Below are 8,366 nucleotides of genomic sequence, written 5' to 3'. Positions count from 1 at the left end.
GTTTTCTCTCTAGCTCTTTCAAAAGAACTTGTCATTGCACTAAGATATAACTCAATGTGGATTTCTTTTCCCTCATAATTGTGTCTGAAAATTGTTGGGTTAAATCTGTGAATTGAAATTTTTATCATTTCTGAAAAATCCACAGCTATTATCTTTTCAAATATTGCCTTTATTAGACTTTTTCTCCCTAGCCTCCTTATCTGTTAACTCCTGGCTCGTATTTTCCATGGGCTGTTCTCAGGTGTGGACTCTGGATGATTTCTTCAGAATTGACTTTCATTTTGCTAATTCCTTCATTAGGTATTCATAAAGTGCTGCTAAACCTTTCAACTTTTTTTCAGTTATTACATGTATTTCATCTAGAAATTACTTAGTAACTTTCAAATCACTTATTTTTAAAGTTATCTTAAGTTCTCACTTTTATTTTCTTAAAACAGAGTAAACATTCTTATTTTGTTTTCTGTAGATGATCATCCCAATCCCTGAAGCCTTGTGGGTCTGATTTGCTGTTTTGTCTGCTCTTAATCATGATGTCTTGATTCACGGTGTTTTGTGATTTTTAATATTAAGACCTTATTTTTTAGAATTTATGAGGGAGTCGTTTGAGGTTTCAATGAGATAAACCCTGCGAGATAACTTTGCTTTTTGCCAGTTATGTCAGGATACCACCAAACCTGAAGTACTATAAATTATGGCTCAGAAAAGTTCTAGACTACCACAATCAGGTGAATTCAACATGCAAGGCTGTGTAAGGCCTACTGATCATGATGAATTAATTTTTTAAAAGATTTATCTATTTAGGCATACAAGAGATGGGGGGTTGAGAGGATTCCCCAGTGACAGAGTGGGGAGCAGAACAGGAAGACTGACTGAAATACACTGGTAAGGGGAGCAGTGGGTAAGATAGGAGAGGTCTGCTGCACCATGTGGTCACCTCCCTGGCTGGGACAGAACTCATGAAGATGAAGGTGCCTGGTCTGGCAATTGTATTGAGAGCTAAAATCTGTCTCCTAACTACTTTCTAATTTAGGTTCTGTTGTCACTTAGTTTTGGCCTGTATGTATGTCTTGAATTCTTGTTGATTCATCGATCTATAATTATTTTGTAGCTGGTATACCCCGTCCTGAGACTTGTTAGACTCTCAAGTCCTCTATTGTCTTTTCACATTGTCCCATTAGAATGATTAAAACTATACTACTTTGGAAAAATATCCTTCCTTTTCTGGTCCCCACAATTAAGGTTTTGAGAGCATTTTACATTTGACCCTTGAACAAGATAGGTTCCTTATACATCGATTTTTTTTCAACAAATATTATTAATGCATGAATCATTATACCTGAAAATAAATATGGATGTTTTCACATCATTTTTAAATTTTTGATCTCCAGTGTTGGTAATACATACAACAGCAATAGTATCTGAGGTCACATAGGATAGTATTGGTTTGATGCTGATAGATGGTTCATCTTGTGAGCAGATGATGTATGCTTAAGAGATGGATAAATGTGATACATACTGTAAATATATTTTCCTTATCAATTTTTTGGCATTTATTCTGTACCTTACTTGCAAGAATATAGTATATGAAACATGTGATATACAAAATAATGTGCTAATGGACAGTTTGTCCTATCAATAAAGCTGACAGCAGGCTGTTAGTAGTTCAGTTTCAGGGGTGTCAGAAGTTAGATGCAGATTTTCAGCTGTCAGGGTCCAAGACCCCATGTTGTTTGAGGCTCAACTGCATATCAAGATAGAAAAGTACAAAATCAAAAGCTGAGGTCATCAAGAAGTACAGAGGCTTAAGAGGAAGCAAGTGGGAGATTGGCTATTAACTCCTGAGCAGAAACAAGGTCTTCTCACCTCCAGACACGTCTGTGATGAGGACAAAGGGACTTGCAGAGGCTTGGTCAGGACAGACAGGTCCAAATAACCACTGCTGGACTTCCCGACTCCAAACTTGCATGCCATTGCAGAATTACACACATTAAAATGCAATTCTTTTGACAGTCAAATCCTGTTAATGAAAACTACTTCCTTCAGGATTCACTTTTCTAGGATTTCTTTTTAGCAGAAATTCTGTAGCTAACCCTGGGTGGTTGGGTTTACATTCCTGTCTGTAAATTCAAACAGTTCTGTATGTTCCACTCAAACAGTTTTGCATGTTCTACTACCTAGTTAAAAGCTTGATTTTCTCTTTGTTAATTTTATTGAAAGCAAAGAAAAGACAAAACGGGTAATATTAAATATTAACTAACTCTATTTAGCTGACATTTTAAATTTTATTTTGATAGTAGCTTTCCTCTAATGTGCTAAGTGAGTGCAATTAGATTGTGAATGAATACTGTTAACACATGTTCATATTCAATAGCTGGTAGTCTGAAAGAAGTCATTTCTTCTCTGTAAAGTATTTTGTTAGATTATCAAATCTTATTGATTTGATTTCTCTATGCAATTTTTAGCTTCATAGAATTTTGTCTTGTGGGTCTCTTTCAGTTTAATTTTCAAAGTCTTCTGGGAATCTTTTTTCCTCTTGTCACATATTAACTTAGAATTTTGCAGAATAATTTTCCATTTAGATGAATGAAGCAACTAGGAAAGGCAGTAATGAATGCCACAAATCTTTACTAAGCATCGTTTCAGACTTGAAGAAAGTTGTGAAAAGAAAAATTGTATGTGTGTTTCTTTCTAAGCATTTAATGCTTTCCCTCAAATGTATTAGTTGTGTTACCAAAAAATATTCATGAATTTCTCATGAAAATCCACTAAAATATTTGATCTTCTAGTAATATATCAATATCTGCTATTCTTTAAATGGCACTTATTATTTTAAGGTGAGTGATTGTTCTGAGATAGTTAAATTCACACTTGTGTTTTTTATATTTAAGTATGCATGATATTATAGTCTTTCAGTTACAAAAAGAATAACTGATATTTGTTTACTTATTCCTAACTGATAGTTAGAACTTCCACTTGCAGTGCTTGATGCTACTTGTAAAAATTTGCAATAAAATGAGATTTAAACCTAAAGTTTTATTGATTTAAAGGGTTGCTAAATTAGCTAGTGTAAGAGTTTAGTAGCCGTGTTATTTCACTAGGGGGAGCTGTTGGTCCTTCACCACTCAGTAAACCAGCAGTCCTGGCTACCATGTCTGCAGCTACATTCTGATTAGGAGTATTTCATTATCACTTCGTGCTTGACACAATTATGAAAGAACTCTCTAATCATTCAGAGAGGCAGGAAAGAAGCTATGAAAAAGAAACTGATAATCAGATACCTTTAAAACCTCTAAAGAATGTTCATCAGGTTTCAGACATATCATCAACATAGGAAGTAAAATTATAAAAAAAAAATCTGTGCAAGAAACACATTTCATAAAAGTTGAAAAGAAAGGCAGGTCAAAAGTTACATGGTAAGTGGACTGAAAACTGAATGTTAAAGAACAAATGGGCATGAAAATGTTGTCAACTAGCCAGGCTGCCTTTTTCAACTTTTTATCTTTTTCAATCTAATTTAAAGAATCCAAATATTCCTCGTCCTTCCAAGCCTGAGAATACAAAAGAGACTGGGAATACAAAAGAGTTCATATGAGGAAGAATTTCTGTTAACTTCTTAAGCTCATTTTGTAACTGCAGAATCTTGGCCCCATTTAGAAGTCCTCCCGAGATTCTAGAATCTCTGAGAGTCCTGGGGAGTTTTTCCTCCTCTCAATGGTTCTGTCTTTTACTGGGGGACAAGTGAGTACAGAATCAGGGAGTGAATTCTCTCCATGGCACAGAGTGTTTCTCTCCAGCATATAAACTGCCGCAGGGGCCTGGAGGAGGCCAGGGAAACAGCCCCATGGTATCCCTGGAGCCCAGGTAAGCTTCCTGCAGCCCCTTCCATCCCAGAGGTGAGTCCACTCCGTGAGTCCTCCCACTGCATTCCACCTGAAAATGAATTCTCATCAACTTCTTCCCTCAGCTAGTTGGTCAGCCCATCCTTAGGCATCCATAACCTCCAGGTAAAGATAAGGAGGATAATGATTTGAAAATCTTAAGCTAATAGATATCTCATTACTTTTTTTTTAAGATTTATTTATTTATGCATACAAGAGCTGGGGTACAGGCCAGAGATGCAGGGGGTGAGAGGATTCACCAGAGACAGAGTGGGGAGCAGAACATGCTGAATAAAATGCACTGCTGAGGGGAGCAGCGGGTGAGACAGGAGAGGTCTGCCTCGCCATGTGGGTTGCTCCCTGGCCGGCTGGGGATATAACTTGTGCTGCAGAGGCTGAGGATTGCTTCATGGTGCAGTGCTTAACCCCTTGCACCACCAGGGAGGCCCCAGATATCTCATTTCTTTACCCTGTAAGCCATGACCTGCGGCAGCCATTTTTCCAAATGGGAGAAGGTAGATCAAAAGGAGAACTAATAAGAAAATTCCCATCTGGAAAAGGAAAGGAAGTAGACAGTCAAGACTTCTGGTCTCTGGGACTACACAGGGACGAAAATAGAGAAAAGCCCTGTTCTGAGCAAATTGTCCCCCTACCCCCCAAACTCATGTGTTGAAATCCTAGTCCCCAGTACCTCAGAATGTGCTTGGAGATAGAGCCCTTAAAGAGGCAATTGAGATTAGATGAGGTCCTATGGCCCTAATCTAAAATAACTGCTATACTTATTGGAAAGGGAGATTAGGACACACACATAGGGAAGACCATGTGAGGACTCGGGGGAAGACGCTGCCCGCCAGCCTCCAGAAATGTGAGACGATATATTTTTGTTGGCTAAGCACCCCAATCTGTGGTATTTTGTTAGAGTAGCCCTAAGACAGTCATAAGGGCCCTGTCTCTCCTGACTGATGTTTCAGAGGATGGCTGACACATGAAAAGGTTGAAGAGACACTGAAAGCAAGTCCTTGGTTCTACTTTGCTGTGGGATTCTGGGAAGAAAAAACACCATGGAGTTCTTAATCCAACGCCGAGTGAGCGTGGGTATGCAGAGAGAAGCAGAGTTGGGCCTGGGAGGATCAATGCCAGAAAGGTCACTACCATGGGTGGGGCTTCACGAAGGATGCAGAAGACAGTGGACACGTGTCAGAGGACACTGTGTGTAGGTAAGTAGGTAGCTGCTGGGCAGGAGGAATCTGGACTCTGGTCAAGATGGCAGAGTGCACTTTCCTCAGGAGGGAGAATAGCATTCACATGCATGGTCTCTTGGAGAAGGAGATGAGTCAAGGCTGACAGGAAGCAGCAGCAGGCCCAGCTGAGCTGGGAGGGTGGGCCATCTCCAGCATAGTCAGCTGTGGCGCAACAGAGAGGCCCCAAGGACCCAAGGTGCAGCCTAACAACTCAGATAACCGCCTCGGCCCAGGCACCCCCTTGGGAAGGGAAGGAAGATATGGGCTGTGGAATCTAAAGAACTGAACCTTGACCTGAAAGGATGCTTAAAGAAACTGAAAATATAACTGAAAGTTATACTTCAGTAAGTATAACTTTCCCTTCCACCTGGGGCACGGGGACCAAATTTGTCACCATCCTACAGTGGTCACATGAAGGCAGCACATTCAACCCCAGAATTAATTACATGCAGCTGACACCATTTCTCCCCCTGTGCAGATGCAGGTGCATGGGGTCACCGGGCCCCAGATGAGTGTCACTGTCACTACTGGAGCATGATCCGCTGACCTGGCCCTCTGGAATGTCCTATTGTTCCACTTGCTTGTCTTTTTCTCTTTTCTTTCTGTATCCAATTCCAGCTCCCTTAAAACATCACCAGTCTGTTGATAAGCAGACAAAGTGTGTTTATTCTTTCTGTCTTATCTCCCCCAGAGGGAGGAGGCCAAAGTGGGATCTACATGGAGATTTTGAAGCCTGCTTTGAGAGAGCTCAGCAGCAGTTTGATTTGGCATGGTTAGGACAATAATGTTATTGTTTAGGTGTGTGGGTCACAGAAGGGCAATGTTTTTGAGGTAGAGGGTGAAAGAGTCATGGTATCATAATATATAGTAGTGATATATCTAGAAAGCAAGTTATCTGATGTTCTCTGGTGAAAAGCTAGGTTTTTTTTTTTAAGATTTATTAATTTATGCATACAAGAACTGGGGTGTAAGCCAGAGGTGCGGGGGGATGAGAGGATTCACTAGAGAGAGTGGGGAGCAGAACAGGCAGATTGACTGAAATACACTGCTGAGAGGGGCAGTGGGCGAGGCTGGAGCTGTCTGCTGTGCCATGTGGGTTGCTCCCTGGCCAGCCGGGGATCAAACTTGTGCTACAGTGGCTGGAAATAGCTTGATAGCAGTGTCTTTAACCCCTGCATCACCAGGGAAGCCCAAGCTAGTTAGTTTTTGAGGAAGATTCTAGAAAGATACCATAATTCTCAACTTTCTGGGCAGGAGTATGTTGAAGAAGACATTGAATAGTGGAGTCATGTTGAAAGAGACATGGTTCTCTTCTCAGTCGGAGGGTGCCTGGTGTGGAGGGGGTCCTGGTGTGCAGTGTGAGCATGAGAACGCACTCTGGACCCACAGTATCATGTGCATGTGTGGAATTTGGGCAAGTGGCCTCGCCTCAATACCTGGGAGATAGCAAGTTCTTGCTATTCATGTTATCGGAATTTCTCAGTAGACCGGCATACAAATGGGTGTGACAGAAAGTCAGAGGAGAAACTGGGGCAAGGAGCAGGGATTCCAGCAGAGGTTCTAGGGATCAACAAGTCAATGAGATGAGCTTTAAAACAGATGGTTGTGGAAGCCTTAGGGGGGGTGTCTTTTCATCTGAGGTGATTCGGCATTCCATCTCCACCTGCCTCCACCCTTCTCAACAGTCCACCATTTTGGGCTGGCACTGAGCCTCTGGTAAACACATATTTCCAACCCTGATCCTTTCCCAATGCAACCTACATCTCTTCTGTGTATGTAATGGGATTGTTCTTGGAGCAAATGAAAAAGTGTAATCAATTTTAAAGTACTCTGCTTAGTCCTCCTCACTGGGTTTCCCATCATCTCTCTCCCCTACCAGCTCTACAGTCCTCCCTCTCCCTTTTTCCTTTCTTCCCTCCCACGCTCCCCTCACACCCCACCTCAGTTTACCCCCTCTGTGTATATTTGGTTTCTTTTTGGAGTAAAATCCATATTTCAGTCTTATGTTTCTCTAGTTTCTGTTGACTCTGCTAAGCATTTTTATCAAAGATGACAAAACTTGGCAGGGGAGTGGGGAGGAGAGCTTGGTTTGGGAAGTAGCCCAGTCCTAGGTTAAACCCTGGTGTATTCACTTACTACATGTGTAAACTGAGGCAGCTTGCTTAATGTCACTAGATCTCTGTCCACATCTTAAAAATGTTGACAGTGTCAGCTGTGTAGAGATGTTTTGGCAAATTAGCACAGGTGAGTAAATCACTTTCCTCACCTCCCAAGGTCTTCAGGGACTACAGGAATTGCCTCAGGAAGCCCCCATGCTCCTTTGACTCCATTTCTTTTAAAGAACATGGATCCAGTGCTTGTGCATAGGGTTGGACCGGCTGCCTGTGCCCAAGCCCAGGCTCCAGCACTTAGCACTGGGACTAGAGTGAGGAGAGAGAGCCACTCCACTAGGGCACAAAATTTAAGGCGTACCTACAACCTGAGTAGTCACCATAGATGATATTTTAATGTAATACCTAAAATACTCCTCTGAGCACATTCCAGCCCTCAGGTTGGCCACCTCTTTGTAAATAATGTTTCATTCCCACCCATCGCTGCATCACTGGATCACATGGCTAGTTGAAGTCTGAGGCCTGGTAGGCCAACCTTCCCTGAGCACTGGAATTCTACCAAGCAAAACTGACATCTTTGCCAGTTGGATGAAGGAGGGATGGCTCTTGGATAAGAGGGCAACAGTTCTCCTCCAGAGAGAAACCTGGAGAGAATTTCATAATCTTCCAAAATTGTACTAGCAGTGGCAGAAAAGGATGGCTTGAAAGGATGAGAAGATTCACTGTAGCAGCATTTTCAGCCAAACAGGTTATATCAGTTTCTTTCCAAGCTCAATTCTGTCTGTGTTAAATGTTGGAACTACCGGGTTGGTAGCCTTGTTTGAGCAGAAATTTAGACACTGATGTGCGCTGATACAGGGCAGAGTTCAGCATGTCCCTGTCTTCTTGTGGACAGTCTTCCCTGGACCAGCTGTCCTTCCATAAGCAGCAGTTACGCAGCACAGGAGGTGACCATGAGGTGAGTGCTCTCTGAGGAAGGAGGAGGAAAGTCACTTCCAACAGGAAGGGCCACAGGAGGCCTATAGGGGGGCCTGTAGCCAAGGAGCATTTGGGATGACATGGAATGGCCAGGAGGGCAGGTCAGGGACAGAAAAGCAAAGATGGTGTGCCCTAGGCCAGGCGCCCCCTCGTAAAGT

Source organism: Talpa occidentalis, unplaced genomic scaffold (genome assembly GCF_014898055.3).
Source record: "Talpa occidentalis isolate TD23 unplaced genomic scaffold, MPIMG_talOcc4v2.1 talOcc4.13, whole genome shotgun sequence".
NCBI lineage: Eukaryota > Metazoa > Chordata > Mammalia > Eulipotyphla > Talpidae > Talpa > Talpa occidentalis.
The sequence above is the reverse complement of the archived record's forward strand: the minus strand, read 5'-3'. Positions refer to the sequence as shown.